The 13,675-nt window shown below is 59.9% G+C and overlaps 1 pseudogene; it reads right to left on the reverse strand.

Moving 5' to 3' along the window:
- Positions 1–3,239: 3,239 nt before the first annotated feature.
- On the reverse strand, positions 3,240–12,395 carry LOC142477177 (catechol O-methyltransferase A-like; annotated as a pseudogene).
- Positions 12,396–13,675: the final 1,280 nt, after the last annotated feature.

Genomic DNA, 13,675 nt, shown 5'->3' on the forward strand with positions numbered 1-13,675 from the left:
GCTCGGGGGCAGGGCAAGGGCTGAGCTCGGGGGCAGGGCAACGGGGGAGCGCGGGGGCAGGGCAACGGGGGAGCTCGGGGGCAGGGCAACGGGGGAGCTCGGGGGCAGGGCAACGGGGGAGCTCGGGGGCAGGGCAACGGGGGAGCTCGGGGGCAGGGCAACGGGGGAGCTCGGGGGCAGGGCAACGGGGAGCTCGGGGGCAGGGCAACGGGGGAGCTCGGGGGCAGGGCAACGGCTGAGCTCGGGGGCAGGGCAATGGGGAGCTCGGGGGCAGGGCAACGGGGGAGCTCGGGGGCAGGGCAAGGGCTGAGCTCGGGGGCAGGGCAATGGGGGAGCTCGGGGCAGGGCAACGGCTGAGCTAGGGGGCAGGGCAACGGCTGAGCGCCCCGCAGGACCCCAGGGAAGGAAGCAGGGGGGTATTGGCATTCTAGGAAGGATTCCTTGTCACGGCTCCGGGGCAGGTTTTCCAACCAAGGAATATTGCAAAGTACAAACCGCCACAGCAGGACCCGGTGAGGCGGCTCCAAGAACAGACTGACCCGTCGTTTCATGTGGGGGATGGTGTTATCTGTGACGGTACCTCCACCCGCGGCAGCGCCTCCACCCGCGGCAGCGCCTCCACCCGCGGCAGTCGTACAGTGTAAATAAAGATAGTTTTCTGAAAGCTGACGCAGCACAGACGTGTGTAAGAATATGATACTGCTGGGGAAGTGTGTGAGCGTGCGCAAGCGTGTGCAAGCGTGCGCGCGGTTATTAGAAGTGCACAGCTCTGCAACGTCACATTCTGATTGATCAATGTCAGAACATTGTAGAGGCCCGACCCTGAATACACAATGTCCTCCCCTGCACACGCACGGAGAGCACCTTTACCTGTGTAATGAGGTAAGTCACGAATGCTGCTCACATACCTGCCGCATGTGGTAGTTAAGGGGCCAGCAATGCGTAGCGCTGGCAGGGAATAGGTTAATTGATGTGAAGCAGGGACACTGCCCATGTGTGGTTGTGCGGGGCTGAGTCTGTCCTTCCTAATTACCTGAGTGGCAGCTCTAATCTGTTCCCAATAAAAGCCCCTCCTGGCCATCTGTGACCTAAATTCCTTCACCTCGTTACACTAATTACATCTTATTGCGCAGAAAACGAGCCTCCCCCTCCCACGCGAGCTTCCCCCTCTCCCACGCGAGCTCTCCCCCCCTCCCACGCGAGCTCTCCCCCCCCTCCCACGCGAGCTCTCCCCCCCCTCCGTGTGGGAGAGCTCGCCCCCCTCCCACGCGAGCTCTCCCACGCGAGCTCTCCCCCCCCTCCCACGCGAGCTCTCCCCCCCCTCCCACGCGAGCTCTCCCCCCCCCTCCCACGCGAGCTCTCCCCCCCCCCTCCCACGCGAGCTCTCCCCCCCCCCTCCCACGCGAGCTCTCCCCCCCCCCTCCCACGCGAGCTCTCCCCCCCCCCTCCCACGCGAGCTCTCCCCCCCCCTCCCACGCGAGCTCTCCCCCCCCCTCCCACGCGAGCTCTCCCCCCCCCCTCCCACGCGAGCTCTCCCCCCCCCCTCCCACGCGAGCTCTCCCCCCCCTCCCACGCGAGCTCTCCCCCCCCCTCCCACGCGAGCTCTCCCCCCCCCTCCCACGCGAGCTCTCCCCCCCCCTCCCACGCGAGCTCTCCCCCCCCCCTCCCACGCGAGCTCTCCCCCCCCTCCCACGCGAGCTCTCCCCCCCCTCCCACGCGAGCTCTCCCCCCCCCCTCCCACGCGAGCTCTCCCCCCCCTCCCACGCGAGCTCTCCCCCCCTCCCACGCGAGCTCTCCCCCCCCTCCCACGCGAGCTCTCCCCCCCCTCCCACGCGAGCTCTCCCCCCCCTCCCACGCGAGCTCTCCCCCCCCCCTCCCACGCGAGCTCTCCCCCCCCCCCTCCCACGCGAGCTCTCCCCCCCCCCTCCCACGCGAGCTCTCCCCCCCCCTCCCACGCGAGCTCTCCCCCCCCCCCTCCCACGCGAGCTCTCCCCCCCCCCCTCCCACGCGAGCTCTCCCCCCCCCTCCCACGCGAGCTCTCCCCCCCCCTCCCACGCGAGCTCTCCCCCCCTCCCACGCGAGCTCTCCCCCCCCCTCCCACGCGAGCTCTCCCCCCCCCCTCCCACGCGAGCTCTCCCCCCCCTCCCACGCGAGCTCTCCCCCCCCCCCCCCCCACGCGAGCTCTCCCCCCCTCCCACGCGAGCTCTCCCCCCCCTCCCACGCGAGCTCTCCCCCCCCTCCCCACGCGAGCTCTCCCCCCCCCCCACGCGAGCTCTCCCCCCCCCTCCCACGCGAGCTCTCCCCCCCCCCTCCCACGCGAGCTCTCCCCCCCCCCCTCCCACGCGAGCTCTCCCCCCCCCTCCCACGCGAGCTCTCCCCCCCTCCCACGCGAGCTCTCCCCCCCCTCCCACGCGAGCTCTCCCCCCCCTCCCACGCGAGCTCTCCCCCCCCTCCCACGCGAGCTCTCCCCCCCCCTCCCACGCGAGCTCTCCCCCCCCTCCCACGCGAGCTCTCCCCCCCCTCCCACGCGAGCTCTCCCCCCCCTCCCACGCGAGCTCTCCCCCCTCCCACGCGAGCTCTCCCACGCGAGCTCCCCCCCCCTCCCACGCGAGCTCCCCCCCCCTCCCACGCGAGCTCTCCCCCCCCCTCCCACGCGAGCTCTCCCCCCCCCCTCCCACGCGAGCTCTCCCCCCCCCCTCCCACGCGAGCTCTCCCCCCCCCCCACGCGAGCTCTCCCCCCCTCCCACGCGAGCTCTCCCACGCGAGCTTCCCCCTCTCCCACGCGAGCTCCCCCTCCCCCACGCGAGACCCCCCCTCCCACGCGAGCTCTCCCCCCCCACGCGAGCTCCCCCCCCCTCCCACGCGAGCTCCCCCCCCCCTCCCACGCGAGCTCCCCCCCCCTCCCACGCGAGCTCCCCCCTCTCCCACGCGAGGTCCCCCCTCTCCCACGCGAGGTCCCCCCCTCTCCCACGCGAGGTCCCCCCCTCCCACGCGAGCTCCCCCCCTCCCACGCGAGCTCTCCCCCCCCTCCCACGCGAGCTCTCCCCCCCCACTCCCACGCGAGCTCTCCCCCCCCCTCCCACGCGAGCTCTCCCCCCCCCTCCCACGCGAGCTCTCCCCCCCCCCTCCCACGCGAGCTCTCCCCCCCCCCTCCCACGCGAGCTCTCCCCCCCCCCTCCCACGCGAGCTCTCCCCCGGCCGCAGCCTCACAGGGAGTGACCAAAACCTCACCGCAGCAGCCGAGAGAACAGGAGTTTTATTAGGAAACACGGCACTTTCACCTCATTATCTCCAGATCTGAACGGGAACAATAGGTCGTGAGAAAATAACCTGTATGTGCACTGCGGGAGGAGGGTTATCTTCACTCTGGGTACCCTCGGGGCCAGTGCAAACCTGCAGGACTACCCAGCTCCCGAGTCATGAGGGAGACTTATTCACCTAAATATCAAGGGGTGTATGTCATCGTGCAAGGGCCCCCCAGGGCAGACAACGCTGTGACAACGCACTGAAGCGCCGAAGTAGGGTGCAGCCACCTCCAGGATACAGAACAAAGCAGGCTCCTCATACACCCCACCCCAGGGAATGAACCCGCTCGTGTTATCAAGGGCGCAACCAGAAATTCATATTGGGGGTGCAAAGGTTTTTTTTGGGGTAAATTACAATCTGTCCGGGTATTTCACTTAACTGCCAGCCCTCGTCCCCTGGCTTCGAATCGGGGGGGGGGGGGGGGGGGGGGCTCCCGTACAGAGGCCCGTTCTCTCCCCGGCAGTCGCTTTCATTGCTGTGGGGAAGAGCGTGGGGCCTCTGTAATATTTTGGGGGTGCACCTATGCACCCCTCCTGGTTGTGCCTGTGATACACAATGTTTTTATGACATTTGCCAATGTATCAGAGTGTATATCAGGCAGAGCCCTGGGTATCTCTGTATTAGAGGCTTGTGTGTTATATTTATAGGTACACAGAACTCTGTATATATTAGAAAGTGCTGTCTTTCTAGTATGTGTATATGTCTGTACTTGTACATATGTACACACATGGACCATAGCTTCCTCCTGCCTGTCGCCCCGGTGACACTGTCCCCTCTGTCACACACCACATGGTGTCACATGACCGGCGCACCACGATGGTGAGCTACACGTGGCCTGCTGGATGGTGAGCTACACGTGGCCTGCTGGATGGTGAGCTACACGTGGCCTGTCTCCTGGTCATGGTGTAATGCTGCCACGTGTCCATCATCCGAGGAAGACTGACTTCTCCATGCCGTCCTCTACCTGCAGGTACTCCAGCTGGGCCGGGTAGTACTGGCTCTGGTACCGTGGGCTGCTCCGCACATACTGCAGGTAGTCTGGGGCTCCAGGGCAGATCACGTATCCGCGAGCAGAACCGAACCGCTCCGCAGCAACCCACATTCCTGGCATGGGTAAAACTGGGGTCACACAGGCGGAAAGGGGAGGCACAAGAGCGGGCACAAAAATAGTGACACTGTATTTGCTGTCAATGTGGGATAGAGGCGCTTCCAAGCAAATGTCACCCGTTACGGAGGCTTGGCTCCTCCTCCAGCGCGGCGGGTACACGAGAGAGGAGCGCGGCGCGGAGGGTACACGAGGGAGGAGCGCGGCGCGGAGGGTACACGAGGAGCGCGGCGCGGAGGGTACACGAGGAGCGCGGCGTGGAGGGTACACGAGAGAAGCGCGGCGCGGAGGTGCGCAGGGTGCTGCCAGTCCTCACTCACCTCCAGCAGTTTGGTGTCAGGGAGGTAGCTGGCTTTCCAGTGGTCAATGAAAACCAGGTCAAACGTGTCAATGTCCAACTTCTTCTTTAGCTGAGGAATCAGGTCTGCGGTGGAACCCATTAACATCTCCACCTTGGAGAGAAGGAGGGATGGTCGGTCCCTACATAGGATGGAGAATCTATACGGCCACTTCATTCACCCCTTATACACGGAACGGTTTTTAGTAAATGATGCCTTCATCTCTCCTTTGTTGATCTGCCCGTAATGTAATTTCCGTTATTCCTCCCTCGCGAGCTCCAGCCGCGTCTTGCTTCTCTCAGCCTGCATTTTACTGACCTCCAGTCCTTGACCTCCAGCCTAAAATTCCGGCTTTCTTTACTACCACCCCCACTGACCCCAAACAGCCATGTCACAATTACAGCACGGTCCTTACCTCCTCACTTGACCAATGTGCTCCTCCTGGACACTGATGCTCACGGCTCTCCAATCGCCAACCCTGGCTAAACACGCATACACGCTTTCTGCGCTCCCACGCGTTCCGCTGAACTCCTGGAGGAAGTCACGCGCATTGTTCTTTCACTACAAATGTCTGACACCCACACTTCATCGCTCCTCTCCTTCATTTCATGGGCAAGGTGGAAGCTATCTGCAAATAAATCCCCTCTGTCCCTTCCTAATCCTCGGCCTCCCGCTGTTTTCCGGTTACAGAGGAAGAAGCGTCTCTGCTGCTCTTCTCTCCAACCTCCACCCCGTTCCCTCCCAGCGCCTGAATCGTCTCCATGGGACGTATGCTATGGTTTGTCCTATTCTCCGTCTCCATCTTGCCTTTTGCCTCTAAACTTGTGGAATGAATTGTTTCTTTACGTATTTTTCACTCTCACCCGCCTTGACCCTCTCCAAATCAGACATTTTCGGCATGACGTGCACAGCAGCAAAGAAAGCGGCTGTCACTAAGCGACAGTTTTAGCGCGTGCGCAACTCCTTGTCTGGTGACATTTGTCAGCGAAACAGTCGGTTTACAGCTCTGCATCTCTGTTTTCAAAGGGCCCCGCTTTATGGCGATTTCCGCTTTATGGCGACGGCCTGGAACGGAACCCGCTGTACATACACACCCTGCAGGGGGCAGACAGACACCCCCCCCCCTCTGCAGGGGGCAGATACATACACACCCTGCAGGGGGCAGATACACACATACACACACCCTGCAGGGAGCAGATACACACACCCACCCTGCGGGGGGCAGATACACACACACACACACACACATCATGCAGGGAGCAGATACATACATACACACCCTGCAGGGGGCAGATACATACATATACACATACACCCTGCAGGGAGCAGATACACACACACACACACACACACACACACACACCCTGCGGGGGGCAGATACACACACACACACACACACACACACACACACACACATCATGCAGGGAGCAGATACATACACACACACCCGGCAGGGAGCAGATACATACATACACACCCGGCAGGGAGCAGATACATACATATACACATACACCCTGCAGGGGGCAGATACATATATATACACATACACCATGCAGGGGGCAGATACATACATATACACATACACCATGCAGGGGGCAGATACATATATACACATACACCCTGCAGGGGGCAGATACATACATATACACATACACCCTGCAGGGGGCAGATACATACATATACACATACACCCTGCAGGGGGCAGATACATACATATACACATACACCCTGCAGGGGGCAGATACATACATATACACATACACCCTGCAGGGGGCAGATACATACATATACACACATCCTGCAGGGGGCAGATACACATACACACACCACCCCTGCAGGGGGCAGATACACATACACACACCACCCCTGCAGGGGGCAGATACATACATATACACACATCCTGCAGGGGGCAGATACATACATATACACACATCCTGCAGGGGGCAGATACATACATATACACACATCCTGCAGGGGGCAGATACATACATATACACATACACCCTGCAGGGGGCAGATACACACACACCACCCTGCAGGGGGCAGATACATACATATACACACATCCTGCAGGGGGCAGATACACATACACACACCACCCCTGCAGGGGGCAGATACATGCTTATTGCACGGTGTATATATGCCTAACTGAACCTCTACATTCTCTTGATAACATTAGCGCTAAACTCGCTAGTTAAATATTGTATTTTCTGGGGTGTAAATTCCAGCTTGTCTGTTCTGGGAAACCACATTAAGCGCCAAGACGAGGGCGGGGCCTGTCACAACGCAGGGGCGGGGCCTCGCCGTCACAACGCAGGGGCGGGGCCTGACGTCACAACGCGGGGGCGGGGCCTCCCCGTCACAACACTAGGGATGGGGCCTGAAATCAACGCAGGGGCGGGGCCTGACGTCACAACGTGGGCATGGGGCCTCCCCGTCACAACGCGGGGGCGGGGCCTCCCCATCACAACGCGGGGGCGGGGCCTCCCCGTCACAACGCGGGGCCGTGGCCTCACCGTACCACAGCGTGAGGGCGGGTCCTTGAAGCATGCTGCCCCACCCCCCCTGTACTAGGAGTGAGGAGTGTAAGGGGGCCTCACCTTGCAGGACAGACCCCCGTCTGTTTGCTGTCGCTCTGCTGTTTCCTCTGGAGTATGAGGGAAGGAGGGGGGCAGTGGGTTTTGGGGGGCACGAGAGAAGAGCTGCAGGGGCAGCTGCAGGCAGTGCAGGGTGGTGAAGAGAAGAGCTTCCTGCAGGCGCCACCTCCGATGGGGGGAGGGCTGCATGGCGCCCCCCACTGGCTGCTCCCCCTGAGTGTAGGAGTGAGGAGGGGAGGCAGGAATGGGGAAATCACTAGAGATGGGGAGCAGCTAGGGGTGAAGAGATAAGGGGGCGGAGAGATAAGGGGGTGAAGAGATAAGGGGGCGGAGAGGAGGAAGAAGAGAAGAGGAGATTCAGATAATGGAGGAAGAATAAAGTATTGAGACAGCACAATGACAGAGGGGTCACAGTCCCTGTCACAGCTGTGCCTGCTGCCCTCCCGGCTGTGGGTGAGTGCCCAGCTCTGCGCCCCCAGCCCCGCCCACCAGCGCCCCCAGCCCCACCCACCTGCGCCCCCAGCCCCGCCCACCTGCGCCTCCAGCCCCGCCCACCTGCGCCCCAGCCCCGCCCACCTGCGCCCCCAGCCCCACCCACCTGCGCCCCCAGCCCCGCCCACCTGCGCCTCCAGCCCCGCCCACCTGCGCCTCCAGCCCTGCGTATTCAAAGATCTCTCTGGCCACCTGGGCATAATGAGGGTTCATCTCTATGGTAACAAGTCGCGCCCCGGGGGGTAACAGGCGGGCGATCCTCACAGCCGAGTAACCACAGTATGTGCCCAGCTCCAGCACGCAGCGGGGGCGAATATCCAACACCAGCGCATCAAGGATCTGACCTGTCAGGGAACAGGGCGTCACAGCAGGGGGTGGGGGGGGTACAGGGAGTCACAGCGGGGGGGGCGGGTTTACAGGGAGTCACAGCGGGGGGGGGTACAGGGAGTCACAGCGGGGGGGGGGTACAGGGAGTCACAGCGGGGGGGGGGTACAGGGAGTCACAGCGGGGGGGGGGGGTACAGGGAGTCACAGCAGGGGGGGGGTACAGGGAGTCACAGCGGGGGGGAAAGGGAGTCACAGCGGGGGGGGGGAAGGGAGTCACAGCGGGGGGGGGGGGAAGGTAGTCACAGCGGGGGGGGGGGGGGGGGAAGGGAGTCACAGCTGGGGTGTATGGTACAGGGAGTCACAGCACAGGGGGGGGCGTACGGGGAGTCCCAGCACGGGGGCGGGGGGGGGGAGTACGGGGGGTACGGGGAGTCCCAGCACGGGGGGTACGGGGAGTCCCAGCACGGGGGGGTACGGGGAGTCCCAGCACGGGGGGGGTACGGGGAGTCCCAGCACGGCAGGGGTACGGGGAGTCCCAGCACGGGGGGGGTACGGGGAGTCCCAGCACGGGGGGGGTACGGGGAGTCCCAGCACGGGGGGGTACGGGGAGTCCCAGCACGGGGGGGGGTACGGGGAGTCCCAGCACGGGGGGGGTACGGGGAGTCCCAGCACGGGGGGGGTACGGGGAGTCCCAGCACGGGGGGGGTACGGGGAGTCCCAGCACGGGGGGGGTACGGGGAGTCCCAGCACGGGGGGTACGGGGAGTCCCAGCATGGGGCGGGGAGTCCCAGCACGGGGGGGAGGGTACGGGGAGTCCCAGCACGGGGGGGGGGTACGGGGAGTCCCAGCACGGGGGGGGGGGGGGGTACGGGGAGTCCCAGCACGGGGGGTATGGGGAGTCCCAGCACGGGGGTACGGGGAGTCCCAGCACGGGGGGTACGGGGAGTCCCAGCACGGGGGGGGTACGGGGAGTCCCAGCACGGGGGGGGGATACGGGGAGTCCCAGCACGGGGGGGGGATACGGGGAGTCCCAGCACAGGGGGTACGGGGAGTCCCAGCACGGGGGGGGGGGGTACGGGGAGTCCCAGCACGGGGGGTACGGGGAGTCCCAGCACGGGGGGGGTACGGTTAGTCCCAGCACGGGGGGGGGTACGGGGAGTCCCAGCACGGGGGGGGGTACGGGGAGTCCCAGCACGGGGGGGGTACGGGGAGTCCCAGCACGGGGGGGTACGGGGAGTCCCAGCACGGGGGGGGTACGGGGAGTCCCAGCACGGGGGGTACAGGGAGTCCCAGCACGGGGGGTACGGGGAGTCCCAGCACGGGGGGTACGGGGAGTCCCAGCACGGGGGGGGGGGAGGGTACGGGGAGTCCCAGCACGGGGGGGGGGGGGGTACGGGGAGTCCCAGCATGGGGGGGGGTACGGGGAGTCCCAGCACGGGGGGGGGGGGTACAGGAAGTCCCAGCACGGGGGGGTACGGGGAGTCCCAGCACGGGGAGTCCCAGCACGGGGGGTACGGGGAGTCCCAGCACGGGGGGGTACGGGGAGTCCCAGCACGGGGGGGGTACGGGGAGTCCCAGCACGGGGGGGGGGGGTACGGGGAGTCCCAGCACGGGGGGTACGGGGAGCCATCTCCTCTTACCTTTCTTGTCTCCCACATTCATGGCCCACTCCACACGAGAGCAGTATGAATCCACAGCACAGAGCACACTGTGCGCGTCCCTGTGCTTAGCCGCGCGCTGCACGTGCTGCAGGATCCGCACGGGGCGGCTCGTGCCCGTCAGGAAGTCCCGCAGCCGCTCCAGGTAATGATCGTGCCACCACAGAGCCCACGCGCCCTCTGTGCGCACGCGCCAGCCAATCAGGAGCAGCAGAGCCGCCAGCACAGAGCAGAGTGTGAGCGCCACGGCCAGCATCATGTGACCAGCTGCCAACCAATAAGGGCTCAGTGATCAGAAGACGGGGAACAGACAGACAGACAGACAGACAGACACACACCCCACCCCCCTCCTCCCCCAGGGAGATCAGAGACTGACACACACACACCTCCAGGGAGATCAGAGACTGACACACACACACACACCTCCAGGGAGATCAGAGACTGACACACACACACACACACACCTCCAGGGAGATCAGAGACTGACACACACACACACACACACACACCTCCAGGGAGATCAGAGACTGACACACACACACCCCCAGGGAGATCAGAGACTGACACACACACACACACCTCCAGGGAGATCAGAGACTGACACACACACACACCTCCAGGGAGATCAGAGACTGACACACACACACACACACACACACCTCCAGGGAGATCAGAGACTGACACACACACACACACACACCTCCAGGGAGATCAGAGACTGACACACACACACACACACACACACACACCTCCAGGGAGATCAGAGACTGACACACACACACACACACACACACCTCCAGGGAGATCAGAGACTGACACACACACACACACACACACACACACACACACACACACACACCTCCAGGGAGATCAGAGACTGACACACACACACCTCCAGGGAGATCAGAGACTGACACACACACACACACACACACCTCCAGGGAGATCAGAGACTGACACACACACACACACACACCTCCAGGGAGATCAGAGACTGACACACACACACCTCCAGGGAGATCAGAGACTGACACACACACACACACACACACCTCCAGGGAGATCAGAGACTGACACACACACACACACACACACCTCCAGGGAGATCAGAGACTGACACACACACACACACACACCTCCAGGGAGATCAGAGACTGACACACACACACACACACCTCCAGGGAGATCAGAGACTGACACACACACACCTCCAGGGAGATCAGAGACTGACACACACACACACACACCTCCAGGGAGATCAGAGACTGACACACACACACACACACACCTCCAGGGAGATCAGAGACTGACACACACACACCTCCAGGGAGATCAGAGACTGACACACACACCTCCAGGGAGATCAGAGACTGACACACACACACACACACACACACACACACACACACACACACACACACACACACACACCTCCAGGGAGATCAGAGACTGACACACATACACACACACACACCTCCAGGGAGATCAGAGACTGACACACACACACACACACACACCTCCAGGGAGATCAGAGACTGACACACACACACACACACACCTCCAGGGAGATCAGAGACTGACACACACACACACACACCTCCAGGGAGATCAGAGACTGACACACACACACCTCCAGGGAGATCAGAGACTGACACACACACACACACACCTCCAGGGAGATCAGAGACTGACACACACACACACACACACCTCCAGGGAGATCAGAGACTGACACACACACACCTCCAGGGAGATCAGAGACTGACACACACACCTCCAGGGAGATCAGAGACTGACACACACACACACACACACACACACACACACACACACACCTCCAGGGAGATCAGAGACTGACACACATACACACACACACACCTCCAGGGAGATCAGAGACTGACACACACACACACACACACACCTCCAGGGAGATCAGAGACTGACACACACACACACACACACACACACACACACACACACACACCTCCAGGGAGATCAGAGACTGATGACACACACACACACACACACCTCCAGGGAGATCAGAGACTGACACACACACACACCTCCAGGGAGATCAGAGACTGACACACACACACACACACACACACACACACACCTCTCCAGGGAGATCAGAGACTGACACACATACACACACACACACCTCTCCAGGGATATCAGAGACTGACACACACAAAACTCAGACACACAAAATTCTGATACAAACACAAAGCTCAGAGATAGTTACATGCCGCAATAACACAAAACTCAGACACTTGTATGAACAGACACAGTTACACAGACTCACAGGCCCTTGCACTCACGGCTGACACTCACTTTTTCCCCACAGTAGGTTGTGGAGTGTACGGCACAGAGCGAGTTGCTGAGCTCCCCTGACAGAGCCTGCTGTGTGCGACCTTGTGCGATTGGGAGGCGGGAGCAGCCTAATCTCCCATATAATCTCCCAGCAGCAGCTGTGAATCTCAACCACCCCAATGTACATCTGCGTCGCCCCAAAGCGGTCAGCGTTTGGCACAGCCGGAGGGTGTGAGCCGTTCGCTGCCGATCGCTGCCGTTAAAGCTGCTCTATTTCAATCTGAAACTCACAAGCCCTTTATCCCCTGTACCCAATTTTAAAACGCTCTCTGCCCATGAAATGTCTGGGAATTGCCTGTATAACCCTGTTCCTTTAATGTAACCATGTATTCTGTATAACTCTGTTCCTTTAATGTAACCATGTATTCTGTATAACCCTGTTCCTTTAATGTAACCATGTATTCTGTATAACCCTGTTCCTTTAATGTAACCATGTATTCTGTATAACCCTGTTCCTTTAATGTAACCATGTATTCTGTATAACCCTGTTCCTTTAATGTAACCATGTATTCTGTATAACCCTGTTCCTTTAATGTAACCATGTATTCTGTATAACCCTGTTCCTTTAATGTAACCATGTATTCTGTATAACCCTGTTCCTTTAATGTAACCATGTATTCTGTATAACCCTGTTCCTTTAATGTAACCATGTATCCTGTATAACCCTGTTCCTTTAATGTAACCATGTATTCTGTATAACCCTGTTCCTTTAATGTAACCATGTATTCTGTATAACCCTGTTCCTTTAATGTAACCATGTATTCTGTATAACCCTGTTCCTTTAATGTAACCATGTATTCTGTATAACCCTGTTCCTTTAATGTAACCATGTATTCTGTATAACCCTGTTCCTTTAATGTAACCATGTATTCTGTATAACCCTGTTCCTTTAATGTAACCATGTATTCTGTATAACCCTGTTCCTTTAATGTAACCATGTATTCTGTATAACCCTGTTCCTTTAATGTAACCTTGTATTCTGTATAACCCTGTTCCTTTAATGTAACCATGTATTCTGTATAACCCTGTTCCTTTAATGTAACCATGTATTCTGTATAACCCTGTTCCTTTAATGTAACCATGTATTCTGTATAACCCTGTTCCTTTAATGTAACCATGTATTCTGTATAACCCTGTTCCTTTAATGTAACCATGTATTCTGTATAACCCTGTTCCTTTAATGTAACCATGTATTCTGTATAACCCTGTTCCTTTAATGTAACCATGTATTCTGTATAACCCTGTTCCTTTAATGTAACCATGTATTCTGTATAACCCTGTTCCTTTAATGTAACCATGTATTCTGTATAACCCTGTTCCTTTAATGTAACCATGTATTCTGTATAACCCTGTTCCTTTAATGTAACCATGTATTCTGTATAACCCTGTTCCTTTAATGTAACCATGTATTCTGTATAACCCTGTTCCTTTAATGTAACCATGTATTCTGTATAACCCTGTTCCTTTAATGTAACCATG

The sequence above is a fragment of the Ascaphus truei genome, unplaced genomic scaffold (assembly GCF_040206685.1).
Source record: "Ascaphus truei isolate aAscTru1 unplaced genomic scaffold, aAscTru1.hap1 HAP1_SCAFFOLD_2036, whole genome shotgun sequence".
Classification (NCBI taxonomy): domain Eukaryota; kingdom Metazoa; phylum Chordata; class Amphibia; order Anura; family Ascaphidae; genus Ascaphus; species Ascaphus truei.